A 27,679-nucleotide genomic window follows, 5' to 3' on the forward strand; every position below is an offset into this window, starting at 1 on the left:
GTGTAAGTTTACCCCAGTGAGAGTCAGTGCCTGTGGAAGTTTACTCCATTCAGCTTCAGTCCCTGTAGAAGTTTACACCATTCAGATTCTGTGCCTGCAGAAGTGTACCCAGTGAGAGTCAGTGCCTGTGGAAGTTTACCCCATTCAGATTCAGTGCCTGTCGAAGTGTACCCCAGTTAGAGTCAGTGCCTGTGGAAGTTTACCCCATTCAGAGTCAGTGCATGTGTAAATGTACCGCAGTGAGAGTCAGTGCCTGTGGAAGTGTACCCCAGTGAGAGTCAGTGCCTGTGGAAATTTACCCCTTTCAGAGTCAGTGCCTGTGCAAGTTTACCCCATGAAGATTCAGTACTTCTAGAAGTTTACACCATTCTGATTCAGTGCCTATAGAAGTTTACCCCACTCAGAGTCAGTGCATGTGGAAATGTACACCAGTGAGAGTCAGTGCCTGCAGAAGTGTACCCAAGTGAGAGTCAGTGCCTGCAGAAGTGTACCCAAGTGAGAGTCAGTGCCTGTGGAAATGTACCCCAGTGAGAGTCAGTGCCTGTGGAAATGTACCCCAGTGAGAGTCAGTGCCTGTAGAAGTGTACCCAAGTGAGTATCAGTGCCTGTAGAAGTGTACCCAAGTGAGAGTCAGTGCCTGTGGAAATGTACCCCAGTGAGAGTCAGTGCCTGTGGAAATGTACCCCAGTGAGAGTCATTGCCTGAAGAAGTGTACCCTAGTGAGAATCAGTGCCTGTGGAAGTATTCCCCCATTCAGATTCAGTGCCTGTGGAAGTGTACCCCATTCAGAGTCAGTGCCTGTGGAAGTTTACCCCATTCAGAGTCAGTGCCTGTGGAAGTGTGCCCCAGTGAGAGTCAGTGCCTGTGGAAGGTTACCCCATTCAGAGTCAGTGCCTGTGGAATTGCATCCAAGTGAGGGTCAGTGCCTGTGGAACAAAAACAAGAAATGCTGGAATCACTCAGCTGGTCTGGCAGCATCTTTGGAAAGAGAAGCAGAGTTTACGCTTCGGGTCAGTGACCCTTCTACGGAACTGACAAATATCAGAAAAGTCACAGATTATAAACAAGTGAGGTGGGGGTGGGGCAAGAGATAACAAAGGAGAAGGTGCAGATTGGACCAGGACTCATAGCTGACCAAAAGTTCACGGAGAAAAGGCAAACAATATGTTAATGGTGTGTTGAAAGACAAAGCAATATTGTTTGCCTTTTCTCCGTGACCTTTTGGTCTGCTATGTGGCCTGGTCCAATCTGCACCTGCTCCTTTGTTATCTATTGCCCCACCCCCACCTCACTCGTTTATAATCTGTGACTTTTCTAATACTTTTCAGTTCCGAAGAAGGGTCACTGACCCAAAACGTTAACTCTGCTTCTCTTTCCACAGATGCTGCCAGACCGGCTGAGTGATTCCAGCATTTCTTGTTTTTGTTTCAGATTTCCAGCATCCGCAGTATTTTGCTTTTATTTCAGTGCCTGTGGAAGTTTACCCCATTCAGAGTCAGTGCCTGTGGAAGTGTCCCCCAGTGGGAGTCAGTGCCTGTGGAAGTGTACCCCAGTGAGAGTCATTACCTCTGGAAGTTTGCCCCATTCAGAGTCAGTACCTGTGGATGCTTACGCCATTCAGATTCAGTGCCTGTGGAAGTGCCCCCCAGTGAGAGTCAGGGCCTGTGGAAGTTTGCCCCATTCAGAGTCAGTGCCTGTGGAAGTGCCCCCCAGTGAGAGTCAGGGCCTGTGGAAGTTTACCCCTTTCAGAATCAGTGCCTGTGGAAGTGTCCCCCAGTGTGTGTCAGTGCCTGTGGAAGTTTACCCCATGCAGATTCAGTACCTGTAGAAGTTTACCCCATTCAGATTCAGTGTCTGGAGAAGATTACCCCTTTCAGAGTCACTGCCTGTGGAAGTGTACCCCATTCAGTGTCAGTACCTGTGGAAGTGTCCCCCAGTGAGAGTCAGTGCCTGTGGATGTTTACCCCAGTGAGAGTCAGTGCCTGTGGAAGTTTAACCCATTCAGAGTCTGTGCCTGTGGAAGTTTACCACAGTGAGAGTCAGTGCCTGTGGAAGTTTAACCCATTCAGAGTCAGTGCCTGTGGAAGTGTACCCCAGTGAGAGTCATTGCCTGTGGAAGTGCACTCCAGTGAGAGACAGTGCCTGTGGAAGTTTACCCCATCAGAGTCAGTGCCTGTGGAAGTTTACCCCATTCAGATTCAGTATCTGTAGAAGTTTACACCATTCAGATTCAGTACCTGTAGAAGTTTACCCCTTTCAGATTCAGAGCCTGTGGAAATGTACCCCATTCAGATTCAGAGCCAGCAGAAGTTAATCCCATTCAGAGTCCGTGCCTGTGGAAGTTTAACACATTCAGAGACAGTGCCGTTGGAAGTGTCCCCCAGTGAGCGACAGTGCCTGTGGAAGTGTACCCCATTCAGAGTCAGTGCCTGTGGAAGTTTACCCCATTCAGAGTCAGTGCCTGTGGAAGTGTCCCCCAGTGAGCGACAGTGCCTGTGGAAGTGTACCCCAGTGAGAGTCATTGCCTCTGGAAGTGTACCCCAGTGAGAGTCAGTGCCTGTGGAAGATTACCCCATTCAGATTTTGTACCTGTAGAAGTTTACCACATTCAGATTCAGTGCCTGTCGACCTTTACCCCATTCAGAGTCAGTGCCTGTGGAAGTTGACCCATTCAGAGTAAGTGCCTGTGGAAGTGCCCCCCAGTGAGAGTCTGTGCCTTTGGAAGTTTCCCCCATTCAGAGTCAGTGCCTGTGGAAGTGCCCCCCAGTGAGAGTCAGGGCCTGTGGAAGTTTACCCCTTTCAGAGTCAGTGCCTGTGGAAGTTTACCCCATGCAGATTCAGTACCTGCAGAAGTTTACCCCATTCAGATTCAGTGTCTGGAGAAGATTACCCCTTTCAGAGTCACTGCCTGTGGAAGTGTACCCCATTCAGTGTCAGTACCTGTGGAAGTGTCCCCCAGTGAGAGTCAGTGCCTGTGGAAGTTTACCACAGTGAGAGTCAGTGCCTGTGGAAGTTTAACCCATTCAGAGTCAGTGCCTGTGGAAGTGTACCCCAGTGAGAGTCATTGCCTGTGGAAGTGCACTCCAGTGAGAGACAGTGCCTGTGGAAGTTTACCCCATCAGAGTCAGTGCCTGTGGAAGTTTACCCCATTCAGATTCAGTATCTGTAGAAGTTTACACCATTCAGATTCAGTACCTGTAGAAGTTTACCCCATTTCAGATTCAGAGCCTGTGGAAATGTACCCCAGTGAGAGTCATTGCCTGAAGAAGTGTACCCTAGTGAGAATCAGTGCCTGTGGAAGTATTCCCCCATTCAGATTCAGTGCCTGTGGAAGTGTACCCCATTCAGAGTCAGTGCCTGTGGATGTTTACCCCATTCAGAGTCAGGCCCTGTGGAAGTGTACCCCAGTGAGAGTCAGTGTCTTTGGAAGTTTACCCCACTCAGATTCAGTGCCTGTGCAAGTGTACCCCAGTGAGAGTCAGTGCCTGTGGAAGTGTACCCCGGTGAGAGTCAGTGCCTGTGGAAGTGTCCCCCAGTGAGCGACAGTGCCTGTGGAAGTGTACCCCAGTGAGAGACATTGCCTCTGGAAGTGTACCCCAGTGAGAGTCAGTGCCTGTGGAAGATTACCCCATTCAGATTTAGTACCTGTAGAAGTTTACCACATTCAGATTCAGTGCCTGTCGACCTTTACCCCATTCAGAGTCAGTGCCTGTGGAAGTTGACCCATTCAGAGTAAGTGCCTGTGGAAGTGTACCCCAGTGAGAGTCTGTGCCTTTGGAAGTTTCCCCCATTCGGAGTCAGTGCCTGTGGAAGTTTACCCCATTCAGATTCAGTACCTGTAGAAGTTTACCACATTCAGATTCAGTGCCTGTCGAAGATAACCCCATTCAGAGTCAGTGCCTTTGGAAGTTTTCCCCATTCAGAGTCAGTGCCTGTGGAAGTGTACACCAGTGAGAGTCAGTGCCTTTGGAAGTTTACCCCAGTGAGATTCAGTGCCTGTCGAAGTGTACCCAAGTGAGAGTCAGTGCCTGTGGAAGTGTACCCCAGTAACAGTCAGTGCCTGTGGAAGTTTATCCCATTCAGAGATTGTGCCTGTGGAAGTTTACCCCAGTGAGAGTCAGTGCCAGTGGATGTTTACACCATTCAGATTCAGTGCCTGTAGAAGTGTACCCAGTGAGAGCCAGTGCCAGTGGAAATGTACCCCTGTGAGAGTCAGTGCCTGTAGAAGTGTACCCCAGTGAGATTCAATGGCTGGGGAGCGGCTCTCCATTAGGAGTCACCGCCTATAGAAGTGTACCCCATTCAGAGTCAGTGCATGTGGAAAGGTTCACCAGTGAGAGTCAGGGCCTGTGGAAGTGTACCCAAGTGAGAGTCAGTGCCTGTGGAAGTTTACCCCATTCAGATTCAGTACCTGTAGAAGTTTACCCCATTCAGATGCAGTGCCTGTAGAAGTTCATCCCATTCAGAGTCAGTGCCTTTGGACGTTTACCCCATTCAGAGTCAGTACCTGTGGAAGGGTACCCCAGTGAGAGTCAGTGCCTTTGGAAGTTTACCCCATACAGAGTCAGTGCCTGTGTAAGTGTACCCCAGTGAGAGTCAGTGCCTGTGGAAGTGTACCCCAGTGAGTGTCAGTGCCGGAAGAAGTTTACCCCATTCAGATTCAGTAACTGTAGAAGTTTACCCCATTCATATTCAGTGCCTGTAGACGATTAACCCATTCAGAGTCAGTGCCTGTGGAAGTGTACCCCATTCAGAGTCAGTGCCTGTGGAAGTTTCCCCCATTCAGAGTCAGTGCCTGTGGAAATGTACCCCAATGAGAGTCAGTGCCTGTAGAAGTGTACCCAAGTGAGAGTCAGTGCCTGCAGAAGTGAACCCAAGTGAGAGTTATTGCCTGTGGAAATTTTCCCAAGTGAGAGTCAGTGCCTGTGGAACTGTTCCTCAGAGATAGTCAGTGCCAGTAGAAATTTGCCCCATTCAGAGGCAGTGCCTGTGGAAGTGTACTCCAGTGAGAGTCAGTGCCAGTGGAGATTTACCCGATTCAGAGTCAGTGCCTGTGGAAGTGTACCCCAGTGAGAGTCAGTGCCTGTGGAAGTTTACCCAGTCAGAGTCAGTGCCTGTGGAAGTGTACCCCAGTGAGAGTCATTGCCTGTGGAAGTTTACCCAGTCAGAGTCAGTGCCTGTCGAAATGTACCCCACTGAGAGTCATTGCCTGTGGAACTGTAACCAATTCAGAGTCAGTGCCTGTGGAACTTTACCCCATTCAGATTCAGTGCCTGTGGAAGTGTACCCCAGTGAGAGTAAATGCCTGTGGAAGTTTACCCCATTCAGAATCATTGCCTGTGGAAGTGTACTGCTGTGAGAGTCAGTGCCTGCGGAAGTTTACCCCATTCAGATTCAGTGCCTGTGGAAGTCTACCCCAGTTAGAGTCAGTGCCTGTGGAAGTTTACGCCATTCAGATTCAGTGCCTGTGGAAGTGTACTCCTGTGAGCGTCAATGCCTGTGGAAGTTTACCACATTCAGAGTCAGTGCCTGTGGAAATGTACCCCTGTGAGAGTCAGTGCCTGCAGAAGTGTACCCCAGTGAGATTCAGTGGCTGGGAAGCGGCTCACCATTCGGAGTCACTGCCTATGGAAGTGTACCCCACTCAGAGTCACTGCATGTGGAAATGTACCCCAGTGAGAGTCTTTGCCTGTGGAAATGTACGCCAGTGAGAGTTAGTGCCTGTGAAAATGTACCCCAGTGAGAGTCACTGCCTCTGGAAGTGTACCCCAGTGAGAGTCAGTGCCTGTGGAAGTTTACCTCATTCAGAGTCAGTGCCTCTGGAAGTGTACCCCAGTGAGAGTCAGTGGCTGTGGAGGTGTCCCCCTGTGAGAGTCAGTGCCTGTGGGAGTGTACCCCAGTTAGAGTTATTGCCTCTGGAAGATTTCCCCATTCAGAGTCAGTACCTGTGGATGTTTACCCCATTCATAGTCAGTGCCTGTGGAAGTTTCCCCCATTCAGAGTCAGTGCCTCTGGAAGTGTACCCCAGTGAGAGTCAGTGCCTCTGGAAGTGTACCCCAGTGAGAGTCAGTGCCTGTGGAAGTTTACCCCATTCAGAGTCAGTGCCTCTGGAAGTGTACCCCAGTGAGTGTCAGTGCCTGTGGAAGTGCACCCAAGTGAGGGTCAATGCCTGTGGAAGTGTACCCCATTCAGAGTCAGTGGCTGTGGAGGTGTCCCCCTGTGAGAGTCAGTCCCTGTGGGAGTGTTCCCCAGTTAGAGTTATTGCCTCTGGAAGATTTCCCCATTCAGAGTCAGTACCTGTGGATGTTTACCCCAGTGAGAGTCAGTGCCTGTGGAAGTTTGCCCCATTCAGAGTCAGTGCCTGTGGAAGTGCCCCCAAGGTGAGAGTCAGGGCCTGTGGAAGTTTACCCCTTTCAGAATCAGTGCCTGTGGAAGTGTCCCCCAGTGTGAGTCAGAGCCAGTGGAAGTTTACCCCATGCAGATTCAGTACCTGTAGAAGTTTACCCCATTCAGATTCAGTGTCTGGAGAAGATTATCCCTTTCAGAGTCACTGCCTGTGGAAGTGTACCCCATTCAGTGTCAGTACCTGTGGAAGTGTCCCCCAGTGAGAGTCAGTGCCTGTGGATGTTTACCCCAGTGAGAGTCAGTGCCTGTGGAAGTTTAACCCATTCAGAGTCAGTGCCTGTGGAAGTTTACCACAGTGAGAGTCAGTGCCTGTGGAAGTTTAACCCATTCACAGTCAGTGCCTGTGGAAGTGTACCCCAGTGAGCGTCATTGCCTGTGGAAGTGCACTCCAGTGAGAGACAGTGCCTGTGGAAGTTTACCCCATCAGAGTCAGTGCCTGTGGAAGTTTACCCCATTCAGATTCAGTACCTGTAGAAGTTTACATCATTCAGATTCAGTGCCTGTAGAAGTTTACCCCATTCAGATTCAGTATCTGTAGAAGTTTACACCATTGAGATTCAGTACCTGTAGAAGTTTACCCCTTTCAGATTCTGAGCCTGTGGAAATGTACCCCATTCAGATTCAGAGCCAGCAGAAGTTAATCCCATTCAGAGTCCGTGCCTGTGGAAGTTTACCCCATTCAGAGTCAGGGCCTGTGGAAGTGTACCCCAGTGAGAGTCAGTGCCTTTGCAAGTTTACCCCACTCAGATTCAGTGCCTGTGCAAGTGTACCCCAGTGAGAGTCAGTGCCTGTGGAAGTGTACCCCGGTGAGAGTCAGTGCCTGTGGATGTTTAACCCATTCAGAGACAGTGCCGTTGGAAGTGTACCCCATTCAGAGTCAGTGCCTGTGGAAGTGTCCCCCAGTGAGCGACAGTGCCTGTGGATGTGTACCCCAGTGAGAGTCATTGCCTCTGGAAGTGTACCCCAGTGAGAGTCAGTGCCTGTGGAAGATTACCCCATTCAGATTTAGTACCTGTAGAAGTTTACCACATTCAGATTCAGTGCCTGTCGACGTTTACCCCATTCAGAGTCAGTGCCTGTGGAAGTTGACCCATTCAGAGTAAGTGCCTGTGGAAGTGTACCCCAGTGAGAGTCTGTGCCTTTGGAAGTTTCCCCCATTCGGAGTCAGTGCCTGTGGATGTTTACCCCATTCATAGTCAGTGCCTGTGGAAGTTTACCCCATTCAGATTCAGTACCTGTAGAAGTTTACCACATTCAGATTCAGTGCCTGTCGAAGATAACCCCATTCAGAGTCAGTGCCTTTGGAAGTTTACCCCATTCAGAGTCAGTGCCTGTGGAAGTGTACACCAGTGAGAGTCAGTGCCTTTGGAAGTTTACCCCAGTGAGATTCAGTGCCTGTCGAAGTGTACCCAAGTGAGAGTCAGTGCCTTTGGAAGTTTACCCCATTCAGAGTCAGTGCCTGTGGAAGTGTACACCAGTGAGAGTCAGTGCCTTTGGAAGTTTACCCCAGTGAGATTCAGTGCCTGTCGAAGTGTACCCAAGTGAGAGTCAGTGCCTGTGGAAGTGTTCCCCAGTGACAGTCAGTGCCTGTGGAAGTTTATCCCATTCAGAGATTGTGCCTGTGGAAGTTTACCCCAGTGAGAGTCAGTGCCAGTGGATGTTTACACCATTCAGATTCAGTGCCTGTAGAAGTGTACCCAGTGAGAGTCAGTGCCAGTGGAAATGTACCCCTGTGAGAGTCAGTGCCTGTAGAAGTGTACCCCAGTGAGATTCAATGGCTGGGGAGCGGCTCTCCATTAGGAGTCACTGCCTATAGAAGTGTACCCCATTCAGAGTCAGTGCATGTGGAAAGGTTCACCAGTGAGAGTCAGTGCCTGCAGAAGTGTACCCAAGTGAGAGTCAGTGCCTGTGGAAGTTTACCCCATTCAGATTCAGTACCTGTAGAAGTTTACCCCATTCAGATGCAGTGCCTGTAGAAGTTCATCCCATTCAGAGTCAGTGCCTTTGGACGTTTACCCCATTCAGAGTCAGTACCTGTGGAAGGGTACCCCAGTGAGAGTCAGTGCCTTTGGAAGTTTACCCCATACAGAGTCAGTGCCTGTGTAAGTGTACCCCAGTGAGAGTCAGTGCCTGTGGAAGTGTACCCCAGTGAGTGTCAGTGCCGGATGAAGTTTACCCCATTCAGATTCAGTAACTGTAGAAGTTGACCCCATTCATATTCAGTGCCTGTAGACGATTACCCCATTCAGAGTCAGTGCCTGTGGAAGTGTACCCCATTCAGAGTCAGTGCCTGTGGAAGTTTCCCCCATTCAGAGTCAGTGCCTGTGGAAATGTACCCCAATGAGAGTCAGTGCCTGTAGAAGTGTACCCAAGTGAGAGTCAGTGCCTGCAGAAGTGAACCCAAGTGAGAGTCATTGCCTGTGGAAATTTACCCAAGTGAGAGTCAGTGCCTGTGGAACTGTTCCTCAGAGATAGTCAGTGCCAGTAGAAATTTGCCCCATTCATAGTCAGTGCCTGTGGAAGTGTACTCCAGTGAGAGTCAGTGCCAGTGGAGATTTACCCGATTCAGAGTCAGTGCCTGTGGAAGTGTACCCCAGTGAGAGTCAGTGCCTGTGGAAGTTTACCCAGTCAGAGTCAGTGCCTGTGGAAGTGTACCCCAGTGAGAGTCAGTGCCTGTGGAAGTTTACCCAGTCAGAGTCAGTGCCTGTCGAAATGTACCCCACTGAGAGTCATTGCCTGTGGAACTGTAACCAATTCAGATTCAGTGCCTGTGGAACTTTACCCCATTCAGATTCAGTGCCTGTGGAAGTGTACCCCAGTGAGAGTAAATGCCTGTGGAAGTTTACCCCATTCAGAATCATTGCCTGTGGAAGTGTACTGCTGTGAGAGTCAGTGCCTGTGGAAGTTTACCCCATTCAGATTCAGTGCCTGTGGAAGTCTACCCCAGTTAGAGTCAGTGCCTGTGGAAGTTTACGCCATTCAGATTCAGTGCCTGTGGAAGTGTACTCCTGTGAGCGTCAATGCCTGTGGAAGTTTCCCACATTCAGAATCAGTGCCTGTGGAAATGTACCCCTGTGAGAGTCAGTGCCTGTCGAAGTGTACCCCAGTGAGATTCAGTGGCTGGGAAGCGGCTCACCATTCGGAGTCACTGCCTATGGAAGTGTACCCCACTCAGAGTCACTGCATGTGGAAATGTACCCCAGTGAGAGTCTTTGCCTGTGGAAATGTACGCCAGTGAGAGTCAGTGCCTGTAGAAGTGTACCCAAGTGAGAGTCAGTGCCTGTGGAAATGCACCCCAGTGAGAATTAGTGCCTGTGAAAATGTACCCCAGTGAGAGTCACTGCCTCTGGAAGTGTACCCCAGTGAGAGTCAGTGCCTGTGGAAGTTTACCCCATTCAGAGTCAGTGCCTCTGGAAGTGTACCCCAGTGAGAGTCAGTGCCTGTGGAAGTGCACCCAAGTGAGGGTCAATGCCTGTGGAAGTGTACCCCATTCAGAGTCAGTGGCTGTGGAGGTGTCCCCCTGTGAGAGTCAGTGCCTGTGGGAGTGTACCCCAGTTAGAGTTATTGCCTCTGGAAGATTTCCCCATTCAGAGTCAGTACCTGTGGATGTTTACCCCATTCATAGTCAGTGCCTGTGGAAGTTTCCCCCATTCAGAGTCAGTGCCTCTGGAAGTGTACCCCAGTGAGAGTCAGTGCCTGTGGAAGTGCACCCAAGTGAGGGTCAATGCCTGTGGAAGTGTACCCCATTCAGAGTCATTGGCTGTGGAGGTGTCCCCCTGTGAGAGTCAGTGCCTGTGGGAGTGTACCCCAGTTAGAGTTATTGCCTCTGGAAGATTTCCCCATTCAGAGTCAGTACGTGTGGATGTTTACCCCATTCATAGTCAGTGCCTGTGGAAGTTTACCCCATTCAGAGTCAGTGCCTGTGGAAGTGTACCCAAGTGAGATTCAGCGCCTGTGGAAGTTTACCCCATTCAGATTCAGTACCTGTAGAAGATTACCCCATTCAGATTCAGTACCTGTAGAAGATTACCCCATTCAGATTCAGAGCCTGTAGAAGTTTACCCCATTCAGAGTCAGTGCCTGTGGAAGTGTACCCCAGTGAGAGTCAGTGCCTTTGGAAGTTTTCCCCTTTCCGAGTCAGTGTCTGTGTAAGTGTACCCCAGTGAGAGTCAGTGCCTGTGGAAGTGTACCCCAGTGAGAGACAGTGGCTGTGGACGTTTAACCCATTCAGAGTCAGTGCCTGTGGAATTGTACCCCAGTGAAAGTCAGTGCCTGTGGAAGTTTACCCCATTGAGATTCAGTACCTGTAGAAGTTTACCACATTCAGATTCAGTGCCTGTCGAAGTGTACCCCAGTTAGAGTCAGTGCCTGTGGAAGTGTACCCCAGTGAGTGTCAGTGCCGGAAGTAGTTTACCCCATTCAGATTCAGTAACTGTCGAAGTTTACCCCATTCATATTCAGTGCCTGTAGACGATTACCCCATTCAGAGTCAGTGCCTGTGGAAGTGTACCCCTTTCAGAGTCAGTGCCTGTGGAAGTTTCCCCCATTCAGAGTCAGTGCCTGTGGAAATGTACCCCAATGAGAGTCAGTGCCTGTAGAAGTGTACCCAAGTGAGAGTCAGTGCCTGCAGAAGTGAACCCAAGTGAGAGTCTGAGCCTGTGGAAATTTACCCAAGTGAGAGTCAGTGCCTGTGGAACTGTTCCTCAGAGATAGTCAGTGCCAGTAGAAATTTGCCCCATTCATAGTCAGTGCCTGTGGAAGTGCACTCCAGTGAGAGTCAGTGCCAGTGGAGATTTACCCGATTCTGAGTCAGTGCCTGTGGAAGTGTACCCCAGTGAGAGTCAGTGCCTGTGGAAGTTTACCCAGTCAGAGTCAGTGCCTGTCGAAGTGTACCCCACTGAGAGTCATTGCCTGTGGAACTGTAACCAATTCAGAGTCAGTGCCTGTGGAACTTTACCCCATTCAGATTCAGTGCCTGTGGAAGTGTACCCCAGTGAGAGTAAATGCCTGTGGAAGTTTACCCCATTCAGAATCATTGCCTGTGGAAGTGTACTGCTGTGAGAGTCAGTGCCTGTGGAAGTTTACCCCATTCAGATTCAGTGCCTGTGGAAGTCTACCCCAGTTAGAGTCAGTGCCTGTGGAAGTTTACGCCATTCAGATTCAGTGCCTGTGGAAGTGTACTCCTGTGAGCGTCAATGCCTGTGGAAGTTTACCACATTCAGAGTCAGTGCCTGTGGAAATGTACCCCTGTGAGAGTCAGTGCCTGTAGAAGTGTACCCCAGTGAGATTCAGTGGCTGGGAAGCGGCTCACCATTAGGAGTCACTGCCTATGGAAGTGTACCCCACTCAGAGTCACTGCATGTGGAAATGTACCCCAGTGAGAGTTAGTGCCTGTGAAAATGTACCCCAGTGAGAGACACTGCCTCTGGAAGGGTACCCCAGTGAGAGTCAGTGCCTGTGGAAGTTTACCCCATTCAGAGTCAGTGCCTCTGGAAGTGTACCCCAGTGAGAGTCAGTGCCTGTGGAAGTGCACCCAAGTGAGGGTCAATGCCTGTGGAAGTGTACCCCATTCAGAGTCAGTGGCTGTGGAGGTGTCCCCCTGTGAGAGTCAGTGCCTGTGGGAGTGTACCCCAGTTAGAGTTATTGCCTCTGGAAGATTTCCCCATTCAGAGTCAGTACCTGTGGATGTTTACCCCATTCATAGTCAGTGCCTGTGGAAGTTTCCCCCATTCAGATTCAGTGCCTGTGGAAGTGTACCCCAGTGAGAGTCAGTGCCTGTGGAAGATTACCCCATTCAGAGTCAGTGCCTGTGGAAGTGTACCCCAGTGAGATTCAGTGCCTGTGGAAGTTTACCCCATTCAGATTCAGTACCTGTAGAAGTTTACCCCATTCAGATTCAGAGCCTGTAGAAGTTAACCCCATTCAGAGTCAGTGCCTGTGGAAGTTTACCCCAGTGAGAGTCAGTGCCTTTGGAAGTTTTCCCCATTCCGAGTCAGTGTCTGTGTAAGTGTACCCCAGTGAGAGTCAGTGCCTGTGGAAGTGTACCCCAGTGAGAGACAGTGGCTGTGGACGTTTAACCCATTCAGAGTCAGTGCCTGTGGAAATGTACCCCAGTGAAAGACAGTGCCTGTGGAAGTTTACCCCATTCAGATTCACTACCTGTAGAAGTTTACCACATTCAGATTCAGTGCCTGTCGAAGTGTACCCCAGTTAGAGTCAGTGCCTGTGGAAGTGTACCCCAGTGAGTGTCAGTGCCGGAAGAAGTTTACCCCATTCAGATTCAGTAACTGTAGAAGTTTACCCCATTCATATTCAGTGCCTGTAGACGATTACCCCATTCAGAGTCAGTGCCTGTGGAAGTGTACCCCATTCAGAGTCAGTGCCTGTGGAAGTTTCCCCCATTCAGAGTCAGTGCCTGTGGAAATGTACCCCAATGAGAGTCAGTGCCTGTAGAAGTGTACCCAAGTGAGAGTCAGTGCCTGCAGAAGTGAACCCAAGTGAGAGTCAGAGCCTGTGGAAATTTACCCAAGTGAGAGTCAGTGCCTGTGGAACTGTTCCTCAGAGATAGTCAGTGCCAGTAGAAATTTGCCCCATTCAGAGTCAGTGCCTGTGGAAGTGTACTCCAGTGAGAGTCAGTGCCAGTGGAGATTTACCCGATTCAGAGTCAGTGCATGTGGAAGTGTACCCCAGTGAGTATCAGTGCCTGTGGAAGTTTACCCAGTCAGAGTCAGTGCCTGTCGAAGTGTACCCCACTGAGAGTCATTGCCTGTGGAACTGTAACCAATTCAGAGTCAGTGCCTGTGGAACTTTACCCCATTCAGATTCATTGCCTGTGGAAGTGTGCTGCTGTGAGAGTCAGTGCCTGTGGAAGTTTACCCCATTCAGATTCAGTGCCTGTGGAAGTCTACCCCAGTTAGAGTCAGTGCCTGTGGAAGTTTACGCCATTCAGATTCAGTGCCTGTGGAAGTGTACTCCTGTGAGCGTCAATGCCTGTGGAAGTTTACCACATTCAGAGTCAGTGCCTGTGGAAATGTACCCCTGTGAGAGTCAGTGCCTGTAGAAGTGTACCCCAGTGAGATTCAGTGGCTGGGAAGCGGCTCACCATTAGGAGTCACTGCCTATGGAAGTGTACCCCACTCAGAGTCACTGCATGTGGAAATGTACCCCAGTGAGAGTCTTTGCCTGTGGAAATGTACGCCAGTGAGAGTCAGTGCCTGTAGAAGTGTACCCAAGTGAGAGTCAGTGCCTGTGGAAATGCACCCCAGTGAGAGTTAGTGCCTGTGAAAATGTACCCCAGTGAGAGTCACTGCCTCTGGAAGGGTACCCCAGTGAGAGTCAGTGCCTGTGGAAGTTTACCCCATTCAGAGTCAGTGCCTCTGGAAGTGTACCCCAGTGAGAGTCAGTGCCTGTGGAAGTGCACCCAAGTGAGGGTCAATGCCTGTGGAAGTGTACCCCATTCAGAGTCAGTGGCTGTGGAGGTGTCCCCCTGTGAGAGTCAGTGCCTGTGGGAGTGTACCCCAGTTAGAGTTATTGCCTCTGGAAGATTTCCCCATTCAGAGTCAGTACCTGTGGATGTTTACCCCATTCATAGTCAGTGCCTGTGGAAGTTTCCCCCATTCAGATTCAGTGCCTGTGGAAGTGTACCCCAGTGAGAGTCAGTGCCTGTGGAAGCTTACCCCATTCAGAGTCAGTGCCTGTGGAAGTTTTCCCCATTCCGAGTCAGTGTCTGTGTAAGTGTACCCCAGTGAGAGACAGTGGCTGTGGACGTTTAACCCATTCAGAGTCAGTGCCCGTGGAAATGTACCCCAGTGAAAGTCAGTGCCTGTGGAAGTTTACCCCATTCAGATTCAGTGCCTGTAGAAGTTTACCACATTCAGATTCAGTGCCTGTCGAAGTGTACCCCAGTTAGAGTCAGTGCCTGTGGAAGTGTACCCCAGTGAGTGTCAGTGCCGGAAGAAGTTTACCCCATTCAGATTCAGTAACTGTAGAAGTTTACCCCATTCATATTCAGTGCCTGTATACGATTACCCCATTCAGAGTCAGTGCCTGTGGAAGTGTACCCCATTCAGAGTCAGTGCCTGTGGAAGTTTCCCCCATTCAGAGTCAGTGCCTGTGGAAATGTACCCCAATGAGAGTCAGTGCCTGCAGAAGTGTACCCAAGTGAGAGTCAGTGCCTGCAGAAGTGAACCCAAGTGAGAGTCAGTGGCTGTGGAAATTTACCCAAGTGAGAGTCAGTGCCTGTGGAACTGTTCCTCAGAGATAGTCAGTGCCAGTAGAAATTTGCCCCATTCAGAGTCAGTGCCTGTGGAAGTGTACTCCAGTGAGAGTCAGTGCCAGTGGAGATTTACCCGATTAAGAGTCAGTGCCTGTGGAAGTGCACCCCAGTGAGAGTCAGTGCCCGTGGAAGTTTACCCAGTCAGAGTCAGTGCCTGTCGAAGTGTACCCCACTGAGAGTCATTGCATGTGGAACTGTAACCAATTCAGAGTCAGTGCCTGTGGAACTTTACCCCATTCAGATTCAGTGGCTGTGGAAGTGTACCCCAGTGAGAGTAAATGCCTGTGGAAGTTTACCCCATTCAGAATCATTGCCTGTGGAAGTGTACTGCTGTGATAGTCAGTGCCTGTGGAAGTTTACCCTATTCAGATTCAGTGCCTGTGGAAGTCTACCCCAGTTAGAGTCAGTGCCTGTGGAAGTTTACGCCATTCAGATTCAGTGCCTGTGGAAATGTACCCCAGTGAGAGTCAGTGCCTGTAGAAGTGTACCCAAGTGAGAGTCAGTGCCTGTGGCAATGCACCCCAGTGAGAGTTAGTGCCTATGAAAATGTACCCCAGTGAGAGTCACTGCCTCTGGAAGTGTACCCCAGTGAGAGTCAGTGCCTGTGGAAGTTTACCCCATTCAGAGTCAGTGCCTCTGGAAATGTACCCCAGTGTGAGTCAGTGCCTGTGGAAGTGCACCCAAGTGAGGGTCAATGCCTGTGGAAGTGTACCCCATTCAGAGTCAGTGGCTGTGGAGGTGTCCCCCTGTGAGAGTCAGTGCCTGTGGGAGTGTACCCCAGTTAGAGTTATTGCCTCTGGAAGATTTCCCCATTCAGAGTCAGTACCTGTGGATGTTTACCCCATTCATAGTCAGTGCCTGTGGAAGTTTCCCCCATTCAGATTCAGTGCCTGTGAAAGTGTACCCCAGTGAGAGTCAAAGCCTGTGGAAGTTTACCCCATTCAGATTCAGAGACAGTAGAAGTTAACCCCATTCAGAGTCAGTGCCTGTGGAAGTTTACCCCATTCAGAGTCAGTGCCTGTGGAAGTGTACCCCAGTGAGAGTCAGTGCCTTTGGAAGTTTCCCCCACTCAGAGTCAGTGCCTGTGTAAGTGTACCCCAGTGAGAGTCAGTGCCCGTGGAAGTGTACCCGCGTGAGAGTCAGTGCCTGTGTATGTTTAACCCATTCAGAGACAGTGCCTGTGGAAGTGTACCCCAGTGAGAGTCAGTGCCTGTGGAAGTTTACCCAATTCAGATTCAGTACCTGTAGAAGTTTACCCCATTCAGATGCAGTGCGTGTGGAAGTGTACCCCATTCAGAGTCAGTGCCTGTGGAAGTTTACCCCATTCAGAGTCAGTGCCTGTGGAAGTGTACCCCAGTGAGAATCAGTGCCTGTGGAAGTTTACCCCATTTAGGGTCAGTGCCTGTGGAAGTTTACCCCATTCAGCTTCAGTCCCTGTAGAAGTTTACACCATTCAGATTCAGTGCCTGTAGAAGTGTACCCAGTGAGAGTCAGTGCCAGTGGAAATGTCCCCCTGTGAGAGTCAGTGCCTGTAGAAGTGTACCCCAGTGAGATCCAGTGGCTGGGGAGCGGCTCTCCATTATGAGTCACTGCCTATAGAAGTGTACCCCATTCAGAGTCAGTGCCTGCAGAGGTGTACCCAAGTGAGAGTCAGTGCCTGTGGAAGTTTCCCCCATTCAGATTCAGTACCTGTAGAAGTTTACCCCATTCAGAAGCAGTGCCTGTAGAAGTTCACCCCATTCAGAGTCAGTACCTGTGGAAGGGTACCCCAGTGAGAGTCAGTGCCTTTGAAAGTTTACCGCATACAGAGTCAGTGCCTGTGTAAGTGTACCCCAGTGAGAGTCAGTGCCTGTGGAAGTTTACCCCATTCAGAGTCAGTGCCTCTGGAAGTGTACCCCAGTGAGAGTCAGTGCCTATGGAAGTGCACCCAATTGAGGGTCAATGCCTGTGGAAGTGTACCCCATTCAGATTCAGTGGCTGTGGAAGTGTACCCCTGTGAGTGTCTGTGCCTGTGGAAGTGTACCCCAGTGAGAGTCAGTGCCTGTGGAAATTTAACCCATTCAGAGTCAGTGCCTGTGGAAATGTACCCCAGTGAAAGTCAGTGCCTGTGGAAGTTTACCCCATTCAGATTCAGTGCCTGTCGACGTGTACCCCAGTTAGAGTCAGTGCCTGTGGAAGTTTACCCCATTCAGAGTCAGTGCATGTGTAAATGTACCGCAGTGAGAGTCAGTGCCTGTGGAAGTGTACCCCAGTGAGAGTCAGTGCCTGTGGAAATTTACCCCTTTCAGAGTCAGTGCCTGTGCAAGTTTACCCCATTAAGATTCAGTACCTCTAGAAGTTTACACCATTCAGATTCAGTGCCTATAGAAGTTTACCCCACTCAGAGTCTGTGCATGTGGAAATGTACACCAGTGAGAGTCAGTGCCTGCAGAAGTGTACCCAAGTGAGAGTCAGTGCCTGTAGAAGTGTAACCAAGTGAGAGTCAGTGCCTGTGGAAATGTACCCCAGTGAGAGTCAGTGCCTGTGGAAATGTACCCCAGTGAGAGTCAGTGCCTGTAGAAGTGTACCCAAGTGAGAGTCAGTGCCTGTAGAAGTGTACCCAAGTGTGAGTCAGTGCCTGTGGAAATGTACCCCAGTGAGAGTCAGTGCCTGTGGAAATGTACCCCAGTGAGAGTCATTGCCTGAAGAAGTGTACCCAAGTGAGAATCAGTGCCTGTGGAAGGATTCCCCCATTCAGATTCAGTGCCTGTGGAAGTGTACCCCATTCAGAGTCAGTGCCTGTGGAAGTTTACCCCATTCAGTGTCAGTGCCTGTGGAAGTGTGCCCCAGTGAGAGTCAGTGCCTGTGGAAGGTTACCCCATTCAGAGTCAGTGCCTGTGGAATTGCACCCAAGTGAGGGTCAGTGCCTGTGGAACAAAAACAAGATGTGCTGGAATCACTCAGCAGGTCTGGCAGCATCTTTGGAAAGAGAAGCAGAGTTTACGCTTCGGGTCAGTGACCCTTCTTCGGAACTGACAAATATCAGAAAAGTCACAGATTATAAACAAGTGAGTTGGGTGTGGGGCAAGAGATAACAAAGGAGAAGGTGCAGATTGGACCAGGACTCATAGCTGACCAAAAGTTCACGGAGAAAAGGCAAACAATATGTTAATGGTGTGTTGAAAGACAAAGCAATATTGTTTGCCTTTTCTCCGTGACCTTTTGGTCTGCTATGAGGCCTGGTCCAATCTGCACCTGCTCCTTTGTTATCTCTTGCCCCACCCCCACCTCACTTGTTTATAATCTGTGACTTTTCTAATATTTGTCAGTACCGAAGAAGGGTCACTGACCCGAAACGTTAACTCTGCTTCTCTTTCCACAGATGCTGCCAGACCGGCTGAGTGATTGCAGCATTTCTTGTTTTTGTTTCAGATTTCCAGCATCCGCAGTATTTTGCTTTTATTTCAGCGCCTGTGGAAGTTTACCCCATTCAGAGTCAGTGCCTGTGGAAGTGTCCCCCAGTGGGAGTCAGTGCCTGTGGAAGTGTACCCCAGTGAGAGTCATTGCCTCTGGAAGTTTACCCCATTCAGAGTCAGTACCTGTGGATGTTTACGCCATTCAGATTCAGTGCCTGTGGAAGTGTACCCCAGTGAGAGTCAGTGCCTGTGAGGTTTGCCCCATTCAGAGTCAGTGCCTGTGGAAGTGCACCCCAGTGAGAGTCAGGGCCTATGGAAGTTTACTCCTTTCAGAGTCAGTGCCTGTGGAAGTGTCCCCCAGTGTGAGTCATTGCCTGTGGAAGTTTACCCCATGCAGATTCAGTACCTGTAGAAGTTTACCCCATTCAGATTCAGTGTCTGTGGAAGTTTAACCCATTCAGAGCCAGTGCCTGTGGAAGTGTACCCCAGTGAGAGTCATTGCCTGTGGAAGTGCACTCCAGTGAGAGACAGTGCCTGTGGAAGTTTACCCCATTCTGAGTCAGTGCCTGTGGAAGTTTACCCCATTAAGATTCAGTACCTGTAGAAGTTTACACCATTCAGATTCAGTGCCTGTAGAAGTTTACCCCATTCAGATTCAGTTCCTGTAGAAGTTCACACCATTCAGATTCAGTACCTGTAGAAGTTTACACCATTCAGATTCAGTGCCTGTAGAAGTTTACCCCATTCAGATTCAGTGCCTGTGGAAATGTACCCCATTCAGATTCAGTGCCTGTGGAAGTGTACCCCAGTGAGAGTCAGTGCCTTTGGAAGTTTACCCCACTCAGAGTCAGTGCCTGTGTAAGTGTACCCCAGTGAGAGTCAGTGCCTGTGGAAGAGTACCCCAGTGAGAGTCAGTGCCTGTGGATGTTTAACCCATTCAGAGACAGTACCTGTAGAAGTTTACCCCATTCAGATTCAGTGCGTGTGGAAGTGTACCCCATTCAGAGTCAGTGCCTGTGGAAGTTTACCCCATTCAGAGTCAGTCCCTGTGGAAGTGTACCCCAGTGAGAGTCATTGCCTGTGGAAGTTTACCCCATTTAGAGTCAGTGCCTGTGTAAGTTTACCCCAGTGAGAGTCAGTGCCTGTGGAAGTTTACTCCATTCAGCTTCAGTCCCTGTAGAAGTTTACACCATTCAGATTCAGTGCCTGCAGAAGTGTACCCAGTGAGAGTCAGTGCCTGTGGAAGTTTACCCCATTCAGATTCAGTGCCTGTCGAAGTGTACCCCAGTTAGAGTCAGTGCCTGTGGAAGTTTACCCCATTCAGAGTCAGTGCATGTGTAAATGTACCGCAGTGAGAGTCAGTGCCTGTGGAAGTGTACCCCAGTGAGAGTCAGTGCCTGTGGAAATTTACCCCTTTCAGAGTCAGTGCCTGTGCAAGTTTACCCCATGAAGATTCAGTACTTCTAGAAGTTTACACCATTCTGATTCAGTGCCTATAGAAGTTTACCCCACTCAGAGTCAGTGCATGTGGAAATGTACACCAGTGAGAGTCAGTGCCTGCAGAAGTGTACCCAAGTGAGAGTCAGTGCCTGCAGAAGTGTACCCAAGTGAGAGTCAGTGCCTGTGGAAATGTACCCCAGTGAGAGTCAGTGCCTGTGGAAATGTAGCCCAGTGAGAGTCAGTGCCTGTAGAAGTGTACCCAAGTGAGTATCAGTGCCTGCAGAAGTGCACCCAAGTGAGAGTCAGTGCCTGAGGAAATGTACCCCAGTGAGAGTCAGTGCCTGTGGAAATGTACCCCAGTGAAAGTCATTGCCTGAAGAAGTGTACCCGAGTGAGAATCAGTGCCTGTGGAAGGATTCCCCCATTCAGATTCAGTGCCTGTGGAAGTGTACCCCATTCAGAGTCAGTGCCTGTGGAAGTTTACCCCATTCAGAGTCAGTGCCTGTGGAAGTGTGCCCCAGTGAGAGTCAGTGCCTGTGGAAGGTTACCCCATTCAGAGTCAGTGCCTGTGGAATTGCACCCAAGTGAGGGTCAGTGCCTGTGGAACAAAAACAAGAAATGCTGGAATCACTCAGCTGGTCTGGCAGCATCTTTGGAAAGAGAAGCAGAGTTTACGCTTCGGGTCAGTGACCCTTCTACGGAACTGACAAATATCAGAAAAGTCACAGATTATAAACAAGTGAGGTGGGGGTGGGGCAAGAGATAACAAAGGAGAAGGTGCAGATTGGACCAGGACTCATAGCTGACCAAAAGTTCACGGAGAAAAGGCAAACAATATGTTAATGGTGTGTTGAAAGACAAAGCAATATTGTTTGCCTTTTCTCCGTGACCTTTTGGTCTGCTATGAGGCCTGGTCCAATCTGCACCTGCTCCTTTGTTATCTATTGCCCCACCCCCACCTCACTTGTTTATAATCTGTGACTTTTCTAATATTTGTCAGTTCCGAAGAAGGGTCACTGACCCGAAACGTTAACTCTGCTTCTCTTTCCACAGATGCTGCCAGACCGGCTGAGTGATTCCAGCATTTCTTGTTTTTGTTTCAGATTTCCAGCATCCGCAGTATTTTGCTTTTATTTCAGTGCCTGTGGAAGTTTACCCCATTCAGAGTCAGTGCCTGTGGAAGTGTCCCCCAGTGGGAGTCAGTGCCTGTGGAAGTGTACCCCAGTGAGAGTCATTGCCTCTGGAAGTTTACCCCATTCAGAGTCAGTACCTGTGGATGTTTACACCATTCAGATTCAGTGCCTGTGGAAGTGTACCCCAGTGAGAGTCAGTGCCTGTGAGGTTTTCCCCATTCAGAGTCAGTGCCTGTGGAAGTGCACCCCAGTGAGAGTCAGGGCCTGTGGAAGTTTACTCCTTTCAGAGTCAGTGCCTGTGGAAGTGTCCCCCAGTGTGAGTCAGTGCCTGTGGAAGTTTACCCCATGCAGATTCAGTACCTGTAGAAGTTCACCCCATTCAGATTCAGTGTCTGTGGAAGTTTAACCCTTTCAGAGTCAGTGCCTGTGGAAGTGTACCCCAGTGAGAGACAGTGCCTGTGGAAGTTTACCCCATTCAGAGTCAGTGCCTGTAGAAGTTTACACCATTCAGATTCAGTGCCTGTAGAAGTTTACCCCATTCAGATTCAGTGCCTGTAGAAGTTTACCCCGTTCAGATTCAGTACCTGTAGAAGATTACACCATTCAGATTCAGTACCTGTAGAAGTTTACCCCGTTCAGATTCAGTACCTGTAGAAGATTACACCATTCAGATTCAGTACCTGTAGAAGTTTACACCATTCAGATTCAGTGCCTGTAGAAGTTTACCCCGTTCAGATTCAGTACCTGTAGAAGATTACACCATTCAGATTCAGTACCTGTAGAAGTTAACCCCATTCAGATTCAGTGCCTGTGGAAATGTACCCCATTCAGAGTCAGTGCCTGTGGAAGTGTACCCCAGTGAGAGTCAGTGCCTTTGGAAGTTTACCCCACTCAGAGTCAGTGCCTGTGAAAGTGTACCCCAGTGAGAGTCAGTGCCTGTGGAAGAGTACCCCAGTGAGAGTCAGTGCCTGTGGATGTTTAACCCATTCAGAGTCAGTGCCTGTGGAAGTGTACCCCAGTGAGAGTCAGTGCATGTGGAAGTTTTCCCCATTTAGATTCAGTGCCTGTGGATGTTTACCCATTCAGATTCAGTACCTGTAGAAGTTTACCCCATTCAGATTCAGTGCGTGTGGAAGTGTACCCCATTCAGAGTCAGTGCCTGTGGAAGTTTACCCCATTCAGAGTCAGTCCCTGTGGAAGTGTACCCCAGTGAGAGTCATTGCCTGTGGAAGTTTACCCCTTTTAGAGTCAGTGCCTGTGGAAGTTTACCCCAGTGAGAGTCAGTGCCTGTGGAATTTTAATCCATTCAGAGTCAGTGCCTGTGGAAATGTACCCCAGTGAGAGTCAGTGCCTGCAGAAGTGTACCCAAGTGAGATTCAGTGCCTGTAGAAGTGTACCCAAGTGAGAGTCAGTGACTGTGGAAATATACCCCAGTGAGAGTCAGTGCCTGTGGAAATGTACCCCAGTGAGAGTTAGTGCCTGAAGAAGTGTACCCCAGTGAGAGTCGGTGCCTGTGGAAGTTTCCCCCATTCAGAGTCAGTGCCTGTGCAAGTGTGCCCCAGTGAGAGTCAGTGCCTATGTGAGTTTACCCCATTCAGTGTCAGTGCCTGTGGAAGTGCACCCAAGTGAGGGTCAGTGCCTGTGGAACAAAAACAAGAAATGCTGCAATCACTCAGCAGGTCTGGCAGCATCTTTGAAAAGAGAAGCAGAGTTTACGTTTCGGGTCAGTGACCCTTCTTCGGAACTGACAAATATTAGAAAAGTCACAGATTATGAACAAGTGACGTGGGGGTGGGGCAAGAGATAACATAGGAGCAGGTGCAGATTGGACCAGGCCTCATAGCTGACCAAAGGTTCACGGAGAAAAGGCAAACAATATGTTAATAGTGTGTTGAAAGACAAAGCAATATTGTTTCCCTTTTTTCCGTGACCTTTTGGTCTGCTATGTGGCCTGGTCCAATCTGCACCTTCTCCTTTGTTATCTCTTGCCCCACCCCCACCTCACTTGTTTATAATCTGTGACTTTTCCAATATTTGTCACTTCCGAAGAAGGGTCACTGACCCGAAACGTTAACTCTGCTTCTCTTTCCACAGATGCTGCGAGACCTGCTGAGTGATTCCAGCATTTCTTGTTTTTGTTTCAGATTTCCAGCATCCGCAGTATTTTGCTTTTTTTTCAGTGCCTGTGGAAGTTTACCCCATTCAGAGTCAGTGCCTGTGGAAGTGTCCCCCAGTGGGAGTCAGTGCCTGTGGAAGTGTAGCCCAGTGAGAGTCATTGCCTCTGGAAGTTTACCCCACTCAGAGTCAGTACCTGTGGATGTTTACACCATTCAGATTCAGTGCCTGTGGAAGTGTACCCCAGTGAGAGTCAGTGCCTGTGGAAGTTTGCCCCATTCAGAGTCAGTGCCTGTGGAAGTGCCCCCCAGTGAGAGTGAGTGCCTGTGGAAGTTTACCCCAGTGAGAGTCAGTGCCTGTGGAAGTTTAACCCATTCAGAGTCAGAGCCTGCGGAAGTTTACCCCAGTGAGAGTCAGTGCCTGTCGAAGTTTAACCCATTCAGAGTCAGTGCCTGTGGAAGTTTACTCCATTCAGATTCAGTACCTGTAGAAGTTTACACCATTCAGATTCAGTGCCTGCAGAAGTTTACCCCATTCAGATTCAGTACCTGTAGAAGTTTACACCATTCAGAGTTAGTGCCTGTGGAAGTGTACTCCAGTGAGAGTCAGTGCCTTTGGAACTTTACCCCACTCAGAGTCAGTGCCTGTGTAAGTGTACCCCAGTGAGAGTCACTGCCTGTGGAAGTGTACCCCAGTGAGAGTCAGTGCCTGTGGATGTTTAACCCATTCAGAGACAGTGCCTGTGGAAGTGTACCTCAGTGAGAGTCAGTGCCTGTGGAAGTTTACCCCATTCAGAGTCAGTGCCTGTGGAAGTTTACCCCAGTGAGAGTCAGTGCCTGTGGAATTTTACCCCATTCAGATTCAGTACCTGGAGAAGTTTACCCCAATCAGATTCAGTGCGTGACGAAGTGTACCCCATTCAGAGTCAGTGCCTGTTGAAGTTTACCTCATTCAGAGTCATTGCCTGTGGAAGTGTACCCCAGTGAGAGTCAGTGCCTGTGGAAGTTTACCCCATTTAGAGTCAGTGCCTGTGGAAGTTTACCCCAGTGAGAGTCAGTGCCTATGGAAGTGTACCCCATTCAGCTTCAGTCCCTGTAGAAGTTTACACCATTCAGATTCAGTGCCTGTAGAAGCGTACCCAGTGAGAGACAGTGCCAGTGGAAATGTACCCCATTAAGATTCAGTACCTGTAGAAGTTTACACCATTCAGATTCAGTGCCTGTAGAAGTTTACCCCATTCAGATTCAGTTCCTGTAGAAGTTCACACCATTCAGATTCAGTACCTGTAGAAGTTTACACCATTCAGATTCAGTGCCTGTAGAAGTTTACCCCATTCAGATTCAGTGCCTGTGGAAATGTACCCCATTCAGATTCAGTGCCTGTGGAAGTGTACCCCAGTGAGAGTCAGTGCCTTTGGAAGTTTACCCCACTCAGAGTCAGTGCCTGTGTAAGTGTACCCCAGTGAGAGTCAGTGCCTGTGGAAGAGTACCCCAGTGAGAGTCAGTGCCTGTGGATGTTTAACCCATTCAGAGACAGTACCTGTAGAAGTTTACCCCATTCAGATTCAGTGCGTGTGGAAGTGTACCCCATTCAGAGTCAGTGCCTGTGGAAGTTTACCCCATTCAGAGTCAGTCCCTGTGGAAGTGTACCCCAGTGAGAGTCATTGCCTGTGGAAGTTTACCCCATTTAGAGTCAGTGCCTGTGTAAGTTTACCCCAGTGAGAGTCAGTGCCTGTGGAAGTTTACTCCATTCAGCTTCAGTCCCTGTAGAAGTTTACACCATTCAGATTCAGTGCCTGCAGAAGTGTACCCAGTGAGAGTCAGTGCCTGTGGAAGTTTACCCCATTCAGATTCAGTGCCTGTCGAAGTGTACCCCAGTTAGAGTCAGTGCCTGTGGAAGTTTACCCCATTCAGAGTCAGTGCATGTGTAAATGTACCGCAGTGAGAGTCAGTGCCTGTGGAAGTGTACCCCAGTGAGAGTCAGTGCCTGTGGAAATTTACCCCTTTCAGAGTCAGTGCCTGTGCAAGTTTACCCCATGAAGATTCAGTACTTCTAGAAGTTTACACCATTCTGATTCAGTGCCTATAGAAGTTTACCCCACTCAGAGTCAGTGCATGTGGAAATGTACACCAGTGAGAGTCAGTGCCTGCAGAAGTGTACCCAAGTGAGAGTCAGTGCCTGCAGAAGTGTACCCAAGTGAGAGTCAGTGCCTGTGGAAATGTACCCCAGTGAGAGTCAGTGCCTGTGGAAATGTAGCCCAGTGAGAGTCAGTGCCTGTAGAAGTGTACCCAAGTGAGTATCAGTGCCTGCAGAAGTGCACCCAAGTGAGAGTCAGTGCCTGAGGAAATGTACCCCAGTGAGAGTCAGTGCCTGTGGAAATGTACCCCAGTGAAAGTCATTGCCTGAAGAAGTGTACCCGAGTGAGAATCAGTGCCTGTGGAAGGATTCCCCCATTCAGATTCAGTGCCTGTGGAAGTGTACCCCATTCAGAGTCAGTGCCTGTGGAAGTTTACCCCATTCAGAGTCAGTGCCTGTGGAAGTGTGCCCCAGTGAGAGTCAGTGCCTGTGGAAGGTTACCCCATTCAGAGTCAGTGCCTGTGGAATTGCACCCAAGTGAGGGTCAGTGCCTGTGGAACAAAAACAAGAAATGCTGGAATCACTCAGCTGGTCTGGCAGCATCTTTGGAAAGAGAAGCAGAGTTTACGCTTCGGGTCAGTGACCCTTCTACGGAACTGACAAATATCAGAAAAGTCACAGATTATAAACAAGTGAGGTGGGGGTGGGGCAAGAGATAACAAAGGAGAAGGTGCAGATTGGACCAGGACTCATAGCTGACCAAAAGTTCACGGAGAAAAGGCAAACAATATGTTAATGGTGTGTTGAAAGACAAAGCAATATTGTTTGCCTTTTCTCCGTGACCTTTTGGTCTGCTATGAGTCCTGGTCCAATCTGCACCTGCTCCTTTGTTATCTATTGCCCCACCCCCACCTCACTTGTTTATAATCTGTGACTTTTCTAATACTTGTCAGTTCCGAAGAAGGGTCACTGACCCAAAACGTTAACTCTGCTTCTCTTTCCACAGATGCTGCCAGACCGGCTGAGTGATTCCAGCATTTCTTGTTTTTGTTTCAGATTTCCAGCATCCGCAGTATTTTGCTTTTATTTCAGTGCCTGTGGAAGTTTACCCCATTCAGAGTCAGTGCCTGTGGAAGTGTCCCCCAGTGGGAGTCAGTGCCTGTGGAAGTGTACCCCAGTGAGAGTCATTGCCTCTGGAAGTTTACCCCATTCAGAGTCAGTACCTGTGGATGTTTACACCATTCAGATTCAGTGCCTGTGGAAGTGTACCCCAGTGAGAGTCAGTGCCTGTGAGGTTTTCCCCATTCAGAGTCAGTGCCTGTGGAAGTGCACCCCAGTGAGAGTCAGGGCCTGTGGAAGTTTACTCCTTTCAGAGTCAGTGCCTGTGGAAGTGTCCCCCAGTGTGAGTCAGTGCCTGTGGAAGTTTACCCCATGCAGATTCAGTACCTGTAGAAGTTCACCCCATTCAGATTCAGTGTCTGTGGAAGTTTAACCCTTTCAGAGTCAGTGCCTGTGGAAGTGTACCCCAGTGAGAGACAGTGCCTGTGGAAGTTTACCCCATTCAGAGTCAGTGCCTGTCGAAGTTTACACCATTCAGATTCAGTGCCTGTAGAAGTTTACCCCATTCAGATTCAGTGCCTGTAGAAGTTTACCCCGTTCAGATTCAGTACCTGTAGAAGATTACACCATTCAGATTCAGTACCTGTAGAAGTTTACCCCGTTCAGATTCAGTACCTGTAGAAGATTACACCATTCAGATTCAGTACCTGTAGAAGTTTACACCATTCAGATTCAGTGCCTGTAGAAGTTTACCCCGTTCAGATTCAGTACCTGTAGAAGATTACACCATTCAGATTCAGTACCTGTAGAAGTTAACCCCATTCAGATTCAGTGCCTGTGGAAATGTACCCCATTCAGAGTCAGTGCCTGTGGAAGTGTACCCCAGTGAGAGTCAGTGCCTTTGGAAGTTTACCCCACTCAGAGTCAGTGCCTGTGAAAGTGTACCCCAGTGAGAGTCAGTGCCTGTGGAAGAGTACCCCAGTGAGAGTCAGTGCCTGTGGATGTTTAACCCATTCAGAGACAGTGCCTGTGGAAGTTTACCCCATTCAGAGTCAGTCCCTGTGGAAGTGTACCCCAGTGAGAGTCATTGCCTGTGGATGTTTACCCATTCAGATTCAGTACCTGTAGAAGTTTACCCCATTCAGATTCAGTGCGTGTGGAAGTTTACCCCATTCAGAGTCAGTGCCTGTGGAAGTTTTCCCCATTTAGATTCAGTGCCTGTGGATGTTTACCCATTCAGATTCAGTACCTGTAGAAGTTTACCCCATTCAGATTCAGTGCGTGTGGAAGTGTACCCCATTCAGAGTCAGTGCCTGTGGAAGTTTACCCCATTCAGAGTCAGTCCCTGTGGAAGTGTACCCCAGTGAGAGTCATTGCCTGTGGAAGTTTACCCCTTTTAGAGTCAGTGCCTGTGGAAGTTTACCCCAGTGAGAGTCAGTGCCTGTGGAATTTTAATCCATTCAGAGTCAGTGCCTGTGGAAATGTACCCCAGTGAGAGTCAGTGCCTGCAGAAGTGTACCCAAGTGAGATTCAGTGCCTGTAGAAGTGTACCCAAGTGAGAGTCAGTGACTGTGGAAATATACCCCAGTGAGAGTCAGTGCCTGTGGAAATGTACCCCAGTGAGAGTTAGTGCCTGAAGAAGTGTACCCCAGTGAGAGTCGGTGCCTGTGGAAGTTTCCCCCATTCAGAGTCAGTGCCTGTGCAAGTGTGCCCCAGTGAGAGTCAGTGCCTATGTGAGTTTACCCCATTCAGTGTCAGTGCCTGTGGAAGTGCACCCAAGT

This window comes from Heterodontus francisci, chromosome 26, assembly GCF_036365525.1.
Source record: "Heterodontus francisci isolate sHetFra1 chromosome 26, sHetFra1.hap1, whole genome shotgun sequence".
In the NCBI taxonomy this organism is placed as follows: Eukaryota; Metazoa; Chordata; class Chondrichthyes; order Heterodontiformes; family Heterodontidae; genus Heterodontus; species Heterodontus francisci.